The sequence below is a fragment of the Rattus rattus genome, chromosome 1 (assembly GCF_011064425.1).
Source record: "Rattus rattus isolate New Zealand chromosome 1, Rrattus_CSIRO_v1, whole genome shotgun sequence".
NCBI lineage: Eukaryota > Metazoa > Chordata > Mammalia > Rodentia > Muridae > Rattus > Rattus rattus.
In genome coordinates, this window is record NC_046154.1 from 160,976,351 (window position 1) to 160,991,984 (window position 15,634).

A 15,634-nucleotide genomic window follows, 5' to 3' on the forward strand; every position below is an offset into this window, starting at 1 on the left:
GGATCCAACAAAAATGTGAATGTGTTACTGTGTAAATGAGAATGTGAATAAAAATGTAAATGTTTATATAAATGTATATGTTTCTGTGCAGATTTGCCTCTATAAAGCATCTTAATCCTTTTTCTTTCCTTCCTCTATGGTTCACAAAGAGTTAACCAGCCTAGCCAGAGAGCCTTCTGCATATCTGGACAGAGAAGGGATCACAGCAATACATTTTTTACAAGTGCTAACAAGTGTTATCACTCTAGCCAGTAGTTTTTAACCATAGAATATGTGAGAATATTTTTAGAACTTTTTAGATGTTATCAGCAAGCATTCCATATAGTTAAAGAGCTAGAAGGTCAGAGACCATCAGTTTTGTTTTTTATTCTTATTTTTATTGGATATTATAGATATTTACATTTCAAATGTCATCCCCTTATCCCCCTCTCCCATGTCCTCTTCCTCCTCCCCCTGCTTCTATGAAGATGCTCCCTCTCCCATCCACCCACTCGCACCTCAATGCCCTGACATTTCCCTACACTGGGGAAATGAGCCTTCACAGGACCAAGGGATTCTCCTCCTATTGATGCCAGACAATGCCATCCTCTGCTCCATATGCGGCTGGAGCCATGGGCTCCTGCGTGTGTACTCACTGGTTGGTGGTTTTGTCCCTGGGAGCTCTGAGGTGGGGGTTGGGGTCTGGTTAGTTGATATTGGTGTTCTTCCTATGGGGTTGCAAACTTCTTCAGCTCCTTCAGTCCTTTCTCTAACTCCTCCACTGGGGTCCCTGCTTAATCTGATGGTTCCGATGGTTACTGAAGCATCCTCATCTGTATTGGTAAGGTTCTGGCCGAACCTCTCAGGAGACATCCATATCAGACTCTTGTCAGCAAGCACTTCTTGGCATCAGCAATAGTGACTGAGTTTGGTGTCTGTATATGAGATGGATCCCCAGGTGGGGCAGTCTCTGAATGACCTTTTCTTAAGTCCCTGCTTTATTCTTTGTTCCTGTATTTCTGCCTGTGAGTATTTTGTTCTCCCTTCTAAGAAGGACTGAAGCATCCATATTTTGGTCGTCCTTCTTGTGCTTCATATTGTCTGTGGATTGTTTCTTGAGTATTCTGAGCTTTAGGGTTAATATCCACTACGTCCAACACTGTGTCCTACTTCAAACCATTGTAGGCCGGGCTGGCTCCCCAGCATGTCTATTTGTATATATGTGTATATGTTAGGTATGCATACATGAATACTTGAGACAGTCGGTCCAGCCCGGTCTGAGTGTATGTGTATGAATGTATATGTGTCTGTGCAAATTTGCCTGTTTAAAGGATTTTTTTCCTTTCCTCTTTGGTTCATAGTTAGCCACCCAGGGCAGTGAAGGGCTTCTGACTTATGGTCAGAAAAAGGAGTGTTGACAGTAAATATTTTCCTCATCTCTTGCTGTTAAGCAAAAGGTTATGATAATCATTTGAAGACATAGGCTTCTGACCCCAGTATGTTATAGTATGACTAAGAATCAAAAATAGTAAATCTCATTAATACTAAGCAACCTGTACACTTGCAAACCAAATTTTGTCTCCCACCTTCTATTGTGTGTGTGTGTGTGTGTGTGTGTGTGTGTGTGTATGTGTGTGTTTCAGATAAATGCTTGTACTTTGTACAGTTACTTGGGATACATAAAAAAAACACTTGCAAAAGTTAAAAAATATCTTCTACTCGGTATATTTAATTCAGTTTTAATTTTTTCTATTAACATATTGACCTGTTTTGATCACTTTTAAATTTTAATTCAGAGAAAAGATGACTGCATTGATAATTACAACTAATTTTTCCATTTTAATAAACCTGGTAGTCATAATGGATGCTACAACTAAATGAAAGTTCATTTATAGATTTGACTTCAAAGAGAACTCTACTTTTTATTGCAGTAATTGTCCAATGAATGGCATGTGTGTTTTAAGTTGGATAAATGAGTGACCTTAAATAATAATACTGTTATTTTGGGGTTTAGATGTACAAATCCCTACGTTTTGCTATTGAGGTAAAGTGTGTACATATGAGAAACTTGTAAGAGATACCTTCATGACTCTCTGATGTGTGTAAATGCTCAATAAAAGTAAGGATCTTCCCATGTGTGTCAACTCTGATACTGTGCATGATTCTGACAGCAAAAATCTTCCCATTGCTTCTAAGTAGATTATAGATTTACCTTGCACTTTGCTTCTGTTCTTCTCATTATCTTGGAAGTATTTGTTTTAGTTTTGTTTCTCATTCTTAGACTTGCCATAGAATCCAAATGTTTCCTGCAAAAAAGTTCTTAATATCATCTGAATTATTTTTGTACTAGTATGTCTAACTTTATATCTGTGATTTTTCTTAACAATAACATATACATTAGAGGTTGTACATAATTACCATAATATTCCTAAGGCAAAAGAAAATAATGTCATAGAATGTCATGCTCTTCATGAAAATGTAAGCATCTGTGTGAACGGTGATTAGGATCATAGGTAAGAAATTTTCCCAAGAGATAGATATTGTACTTTTAATTCTAGGTGTTCAAACTACTAGCTATGTAAACCTAAGCAATCTTCTTCATTAATAGTGACATTTCAATATATACAGGTAACTATATGTATTTGATATTGCCTTTCCTCACAGTTACTACTATTTCTTCACTTCTTCTCTCCCCCAGAAATTCTGTCTTGCCATCAAGCCCAGAGTCTTAGGTATAGTAGTCAAGTACTCTGACACGGAAATATTTTCAATTTCTTAAATTTTCATTAAGTAAATGCTAGCGAGGTATTTTAATATTATTATGACAGAAATACATGTCAATTAATATATGAATTATGTTATTTGATGATACAATGTGCTTTATAAGTTTACCAAATAATTCTCTTCTTTTGTATGTCATATATTCATATTGCCAAACTCTACATAAGATGATCCATAAAAATGTAAGTTTTAGAAATACACGAAGAGAATGTTAAAGATTTAAAAAAGTTACATTTGCTTTGTGTACACACAAACACACACATATGTATGTATGTATATATATGTATACATATTAAAATATGTATACATATATATATGAATATATGTATAGACCTTTAAAATTTTCCTCTTCAAATTCATTTTCCATCTCTAAATATTTTATAACTCAAACAAACAAAAAAATAAAACAAAGCAAAACAAACAAACAAACAAACAATCACTCTGTTAACAAAACTGCTCTCCACAAATGGACTGCAAGGCCCCATTGCTGAAGATTCACCTACACAACTCATTTAACATGAAGACATTAACTTGTGCCTACATAAAAACTTCACCATTTTGTACTTGCATAATTGGAATGAAAAGGTACTCTGTAGGCTTCTAAAGAAGAAATATATCACCCAGTCACAAACACTTTTATCTACAATGTTGTCTTGCCTGCAATATATGCTAGAAGAATGGTGGCTCAAATCTTGTTCAATAACCAATCAATGTAATTTGAGTTAAGGTCCATTACACAAGATACAACCCATACTGGACACTGCTTTTGTTACCAACAAGTTGGGATTAGATATTCCAGAGTCCTAGGATAAATAAAATACTACTCGTCTTGAAAAATAAACAAATGAGCAAACAAAAAATTCATAGCAGTAAAATGACTCCTAATAATGTTCTGCCCTATTCATAGATTAGGGCCTTACTCAACCATCACCAGAGAGGGTTCCTTCTGCATCAGATGGAAACAAATACAGTAACCTACATACAGCCAGGCATTATGCAGAGTGAGAAACCTAGGAATACTCAGATCTAAATGGGATGTCTCCACCAAAACTTCATGTACAGGGCTCCAGAAAACCTTCAGAAGAAAAGACAGAAAGAGTGGAAAAGCCATAGGAAATAGAGGATACCAAGAAAAGAATGTCCTTTCAACCAACATGATTGATGCACATATGAACTCACAAAGACTGGAAGAGCATGCACAAAGCTTACAGGGTTCATAGCAATTAGACTCTTAGAGCAGAAAAACGGGTGAACCCATACACAATCTCCAAGTTGATAATACCGTTGAAATGAAAGCCTTAGTGAGAAAACAAACTTTTCCCCCATCTTTATTAAATTCAGAATTTTGTATTTAAATTTCAAATGTTATTCCCTTTTCAGGTTTCCAGGCCAACATTCCCCTATACCCTTCCTCCTCCCCTTCTATATGGGTGTTCCCCTCCCTGTCCTTACTCCATTACCATCCTCCCCCCAACAAACCCGTTCGCTGGGGAGTCCGACCTTCACAGGACCAAGGGCTTCCCCTTCCACTAATGCCCCTACTAGGCTATTCATTGCTACCTATGAGGTTGGAGCCTTGGTCAGTCCACGTATATAGTCTTTGGGGATTAGTCCCTGGAAGCTCTTGTTGGTTGGCATTGTTGTTCATACGGGGTCTCGAGCCCCTTCAACCTCTTTCAGTCCTTTCTCTGATTCCTTCAACAGGGGTCCCATTCTCAGTTCAGTGGTTTGCTGCTGGCATCCACCTATGTATTTGCCATTTTCTGGCTGTGTCTCTCAGGAGAGATCTACATCCAGTTCCTGTCAGCCTGCACTTCTTTGCTTCATCCATTTTATCTAGTTTGGTGGCTGTATATGTATGGGCCACTTGTGGGGCAGGCTCTGAATGGGCATTTCTCAGTCTCTGTTCTAAACTTTGCCTCCCTATCCCCTCCTAAGGGTATTCTTGTTCTTTTAAAGAAAGAGTGAAGCATTTACATTTTGGTCATCCTTTTGAGTTTCATGTGGTCTGTGCATCTTGGGTAATTTGAGCATTTGGGCTAATATCCACTTATCAATGAGTGCATACCATGCGTGTTTTTCTGTGATTGGGTTACCTCACTCAGGATGATATTTTCTAGTTCATTCCATTTGCCTTTGAATTTCATGAAGTCATTTTTTTTTAGCTGAGTAATATTCCATTGTGTAGATGTACCACATTTTCTGTATCCATTCCTCTGTTGAAGGGCATCTGGGTTCTTTCCAGCTTCTGGCTATTATAAATAAGGCTGCTATGAACATAGTTGAGCATGTGTCTTTATTGTATGTTGGAGCGTCTTTTGAGTACATGCCCAAGCTGGGCATATAGCTGGGTCCTCAGGTAGTGCAATGTCCAACTTTCTGAGGAACCTCTAGACTGATTTCCAGAATGGTTGTACCAGTCTGCAATCCCACAAACAATGGAGGACTGTTCCTCTTTCTCCACATCCTTGCTAGCATCTGCTGTCGCTGGAGTTTTGGATCTTAGTCATTGTGACTGGTGTGAGGTGGAATCTCTGGGTTGTTTTGATTTGCATTTCCCTTATAACTAGAGATATTGAACATTTCGTTAGGTGCTTCTCAGTCATTCGATATTCCTCAGCTGTGAATTCTTTGTTTAACTCTGAACCCCATTTTTAATAGGGTTATTTGTCTCCCTGCAGTCTAACCTCGTGAGTTCTTTGTATATTTTGGATATAACCCCTTTATCAGTTGTAGGATTGGTAACAATCTTTTCCTAATCTGTTGTCTGCCGTTTTTTCCTAACGACAGTGTCCTTTGCCTTACAGAAGCTTTGTAGCTTTATGAGATCCCATTTGTCGATTTTTGATCTTAGAGCATAAACCATTGGTGTTTTGTTCAGGAAAATTTCTCTAGTGCCCATGTGTTCAAGATTCTTCCCCACTTTTTCTTCTATTAGTTTGAGTGTATCTGGTTTGATGTGGAGGTCCTTGATCCACTTGGACTTAAACTTTGTACAGGGTGATAAGGATTCTTCTACATGCTGACCTCCCGTTGAACCAGCACCATCTGCTGAAAACACTATCCTTTTTCCATTGGATGGTTTTTACTCCTTTGTCAAAAATCAAGCGACCATCCTGTTCACTGCACCCTTCCTGGTCTCTGTCTCACACAGTACTTCCCTTCATTCCCTATCTCCTTCTTTTCAGAGAGGGTGGAAACTCACCCTGGGTATCCCGCCTTCCCCCCAAATACTGGCACATCAAGTACCTGCAGGACTAGGTCCATAATTTCCCATGGAAGCCCGAAAAGGCAGCTCAGTTAGGGGAACCTATTGCACAGTTAGACTACAGCTTTAGGGATAGCCCCTGCTCCAGTTGTTGGGAGACTCAAATAATGACTGAGATGCACATCTCCTACAAATGTGGGGAGTGGGATGCTAGGTCCAGTCCATGTATGGTCTCTGGTTGGTAGTTCAGTCTCTGAAAGCCTGTAAAGGTTCAGGTTAGTTGATTCTGTTGGTTTTTCTATGGGGTTTCTAACCTCTTCAGGGCCTTCAATCTTTCCCCTAACTCTTCTCTATGAGTCACCAAGCTCCTGAAAATGTTTGACTGTGGGTTTCTGCATGTTTCAGTGAGCTAGTGGGTGGATCCCTCTCACAAGACAGCTATGCTAGGGTCCTCTTTGCAAGCATAACAAAGTATCGTTAATAGTGTCACTGATTGGTTCTTGCCTATGGGATGGGTCTCAAGTTGTGCCAGATACTGATTGTCCATTCCCTCAGTCTATGCTCTATCCCTAATCCCTGCATATCTTGTAGAGAACAGAATTTTTTTCTAGCAAACAAATTGTTTCATTTGAAATTAATTGATGGGTATAGAGCAATTGTGTGAATTTGAAATTTCTTCAATGGCTCTCCTGACAGATGTTGCAAATGCTAAAGCTTCAGGCATTTTGCTCAGCTGGTTTGGAACCACAGGGGGCCTGTAACTGACTATATTGTCAAAGAGCTCATCTCATAGAGGAACATAATCACATCCAAGAGTGGCATGTTGTCATTCAGCACACCTATGGTGAATACAGCTGTGAAGTGGTTTTTATAATAAGGGCTTCCATCTTAACAGGTGGAAAAATCAAGAGTGATTTACCCATAAATGTCTATCAGGTGGTTCAAGCTCACAGACATGAATGTGCAAATGCTGCAAACATCCATCATTTTTTGAGGGTTGAAAATATTGTAGGTGAATTGGTGTCTCTTTCGCTTCACTGGGTTTCCTGCCTGACTATTGGAGTGGTCTCTTCAGTCTTATATCCCCACTGCTGTGAGTCTCAGCCAAGGTTACCCATATTGTTTCCTGTTAGCTTCCCCCATCCCAGGTCTATGAAACATCCTTGAAATGCCACCAACCCCCCACACTCCTACTAGCTGCAGATTTCCATTCATTCTCCAGGCCCTCTGGCCATCTCCTGACTCTCCCCACACCTGATCCTGAATCCTACACCCCACCCCAATTCTCCTTCCCATACCTTCTTCTATCCAGTTCCCTCACTCTATCTGCCTCCTATGACTATTTTATTCCTTCTTCTAAGTGAGATTCAAGCATTATCATTTGAATTTTCCTTCTTGTTTAGCTTCTTTAAGTCTATGGAATCTAGTGAAGGCATCCTGTACTTTGTGGCTAATATCCACTTATAAGTGAGTACATACCATGTGTCTTAGTTAGGGTTTCATTGCTGTGAAGTGACACATAACCAAGGCAACTCTTATAAAGGACAACATATAATTGTGGCTGGCTTACAGGTTTAGAGGTTCAGTCATTGTCATCAAAGTGCAAGGTCAGTGTCCAGGTAGACATGGGGCTGGAGGAGCTAAACTTCTATATCTTCATCCAAAGGCTGAAAGGAGGAGGGTATCACTACCCACCCCCACAGTGACACACTTCACCCTCAAGGCCACACCTACTCCAACAAAGTCACTCATCCAGATAGTGTCATTCCCTGGGACAAGCATATTCAAACCACCACATTCCATTCCCTGGCCCCCATGGACGTTTTCAAACACATGAATCTATGTGGCACATACCTAGCAATAGCATAATAGAAAATATATTTAACCCAACTTCCAAAATCCTTATAATTTATAACAATCTTAATATGTGTTAAAAGTTCCAAGTCTCTTCTAAGATTCATCCAATCACTTAAAGGTAATTTCCAGAGGAAAACAGGAAATCAGCTGGGCAAACTCCAAACTATCAAAAGAGGCCAATGGTGGGTACCATCAGTGCCCAACAACTCTGTGTACACTTGCCTCAGTTTACCTTGTGGTGTTGAATCTGTGTTTTGACACATAAATGGAATAATAAACATTGGTTGCAATTCAAAGAGCAAATTTCTTTATAAGAAAGTTTGGTTGCAAGTGTGCCTCTTTCCTAAAATTGACTATTTTGGGAATATCTCACAATTGTAAAGATATTATTGTATGGAATTTTTGAATTTTCCTTCTTGTTTAGCTTCTTTAAGTCTATGGAATCTAGTGAAGGCATCCTGTACTTTGTGGCTAATATCCACTTATAAGTGAGTACATACCATGTGTCTAAGATTCACTTATTGGTATTGGTATTGGTAAATTCACTTAGATGGTATTGTATGGAAAAGCTAAAAGGAAGACCTATAATTAGCAGAGATCACACTATCTTCACAATGAACACAGAAAACTAGAGGAGCATGAATAACCGAACCAATAATAATAAATTGACACTAGGTTGAGAAAATGAAAGGGAATGAACTAAACAGTATTAAAAGAAAATGTGGGGATGGAAAAATAGTTCAGTAGTTAAGAGTAATGGTTATTCTTCCAGAGGTCTTGAGTTCAGTTCTCAGCATCCTCACGGTAGCTCACAGTCATCTATAACTGTAGTCCCAAAGAAATCAATGCCCTCTTCTGGTATGTCAGCATATATACAGGCAAAACATAACACATATATAATATATAAATATGTCTACATAATAAATATTTATGATATTTTTATATCTATATGTTTATATAAATATATTTATATGTTTAATGTATTTATATATATTTAGTTATAGTAATATATCTATATTATAAATTATATACTTTATTATATATTTATCATATATAATAATTTATGATATAAATATAAATATAAATATAAATATTTAACATGTAAATGTATAATACAAATTTCCATATAAATATTAAAAGTATACTTTAAAGAATGCATATGAATTTCTTCATTGGTTAAATATAAGAAAAATATTTCTTATTACTCATATTCCAATAGGAAGATAAAGACATGTACATGATGAACATTCAAGTATTGTAGCAATATATTAAAAATATCCTAGAAGCAATATTAAGAGTAAAATAAATATGGGGAGTGTATATAGGAGCACATACATACAAAGGTCTAGTTTTATAAAAAGCACTTTTGTATCATACAATTTGGCAGTCCCTCAAGGAATAGTTTTCTTGTATCTCAGGTACCCTGAGGATTATTCATTCTTGTGAGATTTTCCTATAGAACAGTAGGAAATAAATTCTCCATTGTCTCATCAGACAGTAAATTTTATATAGTACTATATAACAAACTCAGGAAATTTATAACACTTCTCACAGGTGAATTGTAGTCAGCTGTAGAATGGAGAGCGATGTGATTGATTTTCATATCAACATGAGATAAATAGCAATAAGAACACTTAAAAGGACATTTGTTCAGTCATTGTATTTTGAAGTAGAATGAGGTGCTAGGGGCGGAGAGTAGAACATCAATGCTGATTTCACACGAGGATGATGGGCTGAATTATGTGAAGAAAGCTTACTCAAATCTGAACATACAACTTACTGGAAAAGCTGCAGAACAGACACATGGTTAGTGTTTTTTGCATTTTCATTAGACTTTCAGATAATGATGAAGTGTAATCAATACAAACACTATCTAAAATGAAACTCTGACTTTTAAAAAATACTCTGTAACATTTCATCTAATGAACACAATTGCATTTTTTATTAGCTTGTATTTTAGTCTGCAGGTTACTTTTTTTAGACCACGAGAATACATGGTAATGTTATTGTTGAGGCAGAACAAATCAGTGGTTTGGTGCAGTGGAATTCCATTATAAGATTGTGCCCTGCTGTCAAACTGCAGGGTTATCATCGAGATGACCTATGTAAACAATAACATTTTATAATGTTTCATGACATTAATGTAAACCTGTGAATTATATATTCTTCATCAAATAGTTTCCTGGCTGCAATGACATGACACATAACAGAAATTCCACATATTATTTTCACAGAATATATGATTGAACTATTACTGTTCTTTGATTTACTCAAGTCTATTTGTCTAGACTATTGTTTGTCTTAAGACCTTTCATAACTAAAGGTTTTATCCTTCTAAAGACTATGACCCTATCATTGGAAAAGCATTTGATTTTCAATTTTATTTAATTCTTTGTATTTTTATATTGTCTGCTTTTAGCAAATAATTTATGCATTAGAAATTAAAAGACTAGAAATATTATTATTAATATCTTCAACACAGAAGATGATTTTACAGTGTCCATTTTAAATTGATTTGACTATTTTTTTTAGCAATAGCAAAAGGAATCATGCAAGATTTTTTTTCTTGATGGTTTTAATGAACCTATTTCGGGGGAGCACAAATATAATGAACATTTAACAAATACGCTAAAAACTAAATGCCCTGCAGTAAAATTTTATATAAAAGCAAATAAGAAAGAGTATCTACAGAAAGGATCAGTCTCAAAAACTGGATCTTATTAGAAGAAACATTTGTAACTTAGCTTTTAGTAAGAAGATTTAAAGTTCACTCAAAACTTTATGTTGCTGAATTATCAAAGTTATAACTTGAAAACTGTAGTTCTTATATTGACCTTTTGGTATAAATACAACTTAAACATATTTTTATATTTAAAATTATTTGTCTCATTGTAGAACTTTAAAATTTTAGTTTTGCATAATAATGATCAATAGGGTCAAGATTTTATTTATTTGTTAGTTGATCTGATATTTCAATATTATTATTTTGATATGTGTACAGCTAAAATTCATCTCAGACATCCACCACTAACTGTGAGCTTAGAATTTGACATACTCTCTTCTTTTTCTCCAGACTTTCTCTTTTTCTGACTTAAATTATAATCATGTCCTTGTACTTTAAGTAATGAGCAGAGATACACATTAGAAAGAGATATTTAAAAATATATATTTATGTAATTTTCTCCACTTTATTATGATTTGTAGATATAGTTTTAATATTTTAATTTTTGTAACATCATTTTTCTTAATTAAAAATATATTTATGGGATGCCATGTACTTTTCTAAACATTTCTTTAACCATACATAACACAAAGGAATCTTAATATTTCTCTGCTTCCAATACATTTATTATGACCCTTTGGTAAATTCTATATGTTAGAAGTATTTATAAGGAGATCAACTATCTCTACTTCCTGTATAATCATTAAAGTAATTAATAATGAAATATACTGTGAAGGAAGTGGCACTTCAGGGAAATGCCATCAAAAAGAAGGGTTAGAAATATTCATAAGGGGCTGGAGAGATGGCTCAGCGGTTAAGAGCACCCGATTACTCTTCCAGAGGTCCTGAGTTCAATTCCCAGCAACCACATGGTGGCTCACAACCATCTGTAAAGAGATCTGATGCCCGCTTCTGGTGTATCTGAAGACAGCTACAGTGTACTTGTATATAATAAATGAATAAATCTTTAAAAAAAAAAAGAAATATTCATAAGGATGCAATATTAAAATTATTCCCTGTGTGTTACTCTAAACTATACGAAACACCATTTCATAAACCACAAAGGAAGCAATGAGTGGGGACAGGGGTTCTGTAGTCCAATTATTGCTTTGAATTGCTTAGCATGTACAAAACTTTGGATATAGAACCTCAAACAGAAAGCACCTAACTGGTACATTGACCATTCTGATTATTGATTGATTTAGGTTTGTTTTGGTATGTATGTATTTTTAACACTAAATTTAGATTGCTTCTACTGGGCAATTTCATAAAATTTAAATTCCAAGTTTTATGAATTTTCCTATTAATCAAATAATTAAAGAACTAGAAATATATTTATGGGATAAAAATCTTTTCAGAATGCTTAAAATAAAGCAATAAACATCCAGAGATACAAAACATGTCCAAACAAATTCAACTGAGACACAACAGGTGTATTGGAATATGTGTTAAACATCACTTTTCTAATTGTAACACACACACACACACACACACACAGAGAGAGAGAGAGAGAGAGAGAGAGAGAGAGAGAGAGAGAGAGAGAGAAATTATCACTTTTATTTTATACTGACAGATTTCTTCTTTCTATTCAAACTTAAGCTGAGCCAGATAACTGCAATGGGAAGCCTTTCAGAATAACACTGTTTACTGTAGGTTTGGCTGATGGCACAGCCTTGAGACTTGAGCTATTCCCTACTTTGGGACAGTCACCATCACACTCACCACAGAAGATGCTGCTTATTTTACATTAACGTGGGAAATCACTTTTTATTAAAGTCTTCTATGAAATGTGCTGTTCTATTACATGTATTTCTAAAATGATAGTCTTGTGGCCAATATAAGCAGTCAATTAATTGGCAATAAACTTGAGATATTAACAAAAGCTGGGTGTACCTGACTTAACAAGAATCTCAGAATTCAGGAAATCATAGTAATGTAAAGTAGGACATACTCAAAAAGTGATTTGAATGTTGATTTCTGAAAATATCAGTGCATTTATTAAACTTATGAATATTAATTTTTATGACTGAGAGTGAAGAAATATCTTTCTAGGTGTGATATTAATTTAATATTTTCTGTAGATTTGTTAGGAAACAAGAGAAATGAAGAACCAGTCTGTGGAGATAGTTTTCATTTTGCTTGGACTGACAGGTGTTCCTCAGCTACAAATTCTGATTTTCCTGTTTCTGTTTTTCAATTACATCTTGAGTCTGATGGAGAACTTAGTGATCATCCTTCTCACTCTGTTGGATCCCCATCTTAAGACACCAATTTCTTCCTCCGTAATTTCTCTTTTTTAGAAATTGCATTCACTACAGTCTGCATTCCCAGGTTCCTCATGAGCATTCTCCTAGGAGAGAAAATGATTTCGTATAATGCTTGTGTGGCTCAGCTATTCTTCTTTTTACTACTAGGGGCCACAGAGTTCTACCTCCTGGCTGCCATGTCCTATGATCGCTATGTAGCCATCTGCAGACCACTTCACTATCCCATCATTATGAACAGCAAAGTGTGCCACCTACTGGTCCTCAGCTCCTGGGTAACTGGGTTCTTAGTCATCTTCCCCCCTTTGCTCTTGGGACTAAAACTGGATTTCTGTGCTTCCAAAATTGTAGATCACTTCTTTTGTGACACTTCTGTCCTGCAGCTGTCTTGCACAGACACACGGTTAATAGAATTGATGGCTTTTGCCTTAGCTGTCATGACACTTATCATCACCTTGATCTTAGTGATTCTCTCCTACACACTCATCATCAAAACTATCCTAAAGTTCCCTTCAGCTCAACAGAGGAAAAAGGCCTTTTCTACCTGCTTGTCACACATGGTTGTTGTCTCTATTACTTATGGGAGTTGTATCTTCATGTACGTGAAAACATCAGCCAAGGAGAGGGTGACCTTAAATAAAAGTGTAGCTATGCTCAACACCTCTGTGGCCCCTTTGCTAAACCCTTTTATTTACACCCTAAGGAACCAGCAGGTGAAGGATGCTTTCAAATATGTGTTTCATAGATTTTATTCTTTTAAAAAGCATCAGACAAGATTTAGACATCAATAATATATTGTTGAAACATGAACTACTCTCTCATGTATTATTTGTGATCTAAACCAATTCAGCCATTGAATATATTAGTCACTTGTTTGCTAAGCCTATGTGAATGTCTCTGTGGTTTTTCTTTAATACATCTTCCTCACTGAAAGGTGAAAGTGCTTTTTCAAAATCAGAATCTTAAAATATATGTTCATGTATATGTTTACAGAAAATTCTCATAAATTTCTATGTACTAAATGTTTATTCTGCCTAAACTTGCTGGATTTAAACAGTTAATTAAGGTACTTTTCATGGCTTACTTGTAAAAGACACAGTATATGATTACAATGTAATATAATTAGGATTGTCATAGCAGATATAAAGTTTATAATTTGAAAGATACATTAGAGAAAAATTAAAAAAGAAAACACTACTTCCAGTGAACCCTAAAAAATGAGTAAGAAAACCACGTAAGAGTCCTATGATAAGTGACATAAAATATACCATATAATTGGAAAATTGTTATAAAAGTTCTCCTGCAAAAGTATCCTGAGAGTATAGCTTAATTTGATGAATTTTGCTTAAAATAATGAAACTTGGAGGTTTTTACTAATTATTTTACTGGTTTATAATTTGTAAATGTTGAAGGTGATTATAACCTAAGAAAAACATTCTAATTGTTCTTCACTTATAACTTCATTTGGAGATTTTTCTTCTATTAAACTAAAATCAGCAGATCAAATGTCTATCAGTTCTGACTACGTCAATTTTCACAAATTTAATTATGTATTTTAAAACACAACTGCAAAGTAATTTTAAACCTATGTATTGAACAAGTGTCCACACCTGAGTCCCTATAGGGCCCCGGAGAAAATTGTTCCTTCTATTAGTCACTCTATATCACTACCTATTTCCACCTGAGGACCTTTGGTAGTTGCACAGTAGTCTCACCTTTCTGGACTCAGGAAAGGAGAGCAGAGGAGGGGAGGCAGATGAAAAGCACATCTGGTAGTGTACATCTATCTGCTCTTTGCCTTTTCCAATTTACATGGTTCAGTTTCCCATGCTTCTCCATGAATCTGTTCTGACCTTCTGAAGCAGTATGACCACTGTGTTCTTACCATAGCAAATCTTCCTTTATTTCAATAGTTTGCCAATTTCATTCCCTGAGCAATCAACCCACAGGGATGAATCATTTACTTCAGTTTAAGTCAAAAATATGAAGAACAAACTCCAGTTCATAAAAGTCTTTGTCTTTCTAGTGTGCCTTAAAAAACAACAAACAAAAAAAAACAAAACAAAACAAAACAAAAAAACCAAAAAACACCCTCTCACTAAGAACCAGTTTATAATAAAAAACAAAACAAACCAAAACAACCCAAAAGTTCCATTATATCTTGGGAGTTTCATTCAAGGGGCAGAGTATCTTAAGACATTTTCCCTAGAGAGCATGATTGAAAATGCTGAATGAGGCACATCCCACATTCTTTTGCTCCATTTAAGATCCACCTCAGCTGGAAATCAGGACTCGGTTGTTTACATGTTTTGTAATATATTCCAATATTCAACCTCCAACCAGGTAGACTGCCTGCACCCAATCACTCAATCTCATTCCCATCTCTGTAGCAGAACACCATAGGCGACCTTCTCTTCCTTCCTCTTCCCATTCCCTATGGATTTCACAGATTTTCTACTTCTAATCTTCCTCTCCCAACTTATTGCATTGTCCCAGAACCCCTGCTAACCCAAAGACCACCCATTTAAAGTAAAAGATAGGCTGAAGGCTGAACACCTCTTCTACTGCTCTTGAAATTCAATCACCCAGTCTCATCCAATGCTCTGCAGCTGGATACCTGCTGTGGTCTCCCTTTCTTTTTTGACCCCATGCCCAAAGATTTTCTCCTCTAACATCCCTTCCCCCAACTCATCCCAGTATCCCAGCCTCCAACACCAGCAGGCATTTCCTGTGAACCCACCACCCGAATGGGCCAAAAAAAGGCAAGACAGAGTAATCACACTCTTCAAAAATACAGAGAGGAAACAGAATCCAAGGAACAAA

At 36.2% G+C, this 15,634-nt stretch overlaps 1 pseudogene; it reads left to right on the forward strand.

Moving 5' to 3' along the window:
* Positions 1–12,649: 12,649 nt before the first annotated feature.
* Positions 12,650–13,602, forward strand: LOC116889931 (annotated as a pseudogene).
* Positions 13,603–15,634: the final 2,032 nt, after the last annotated feature.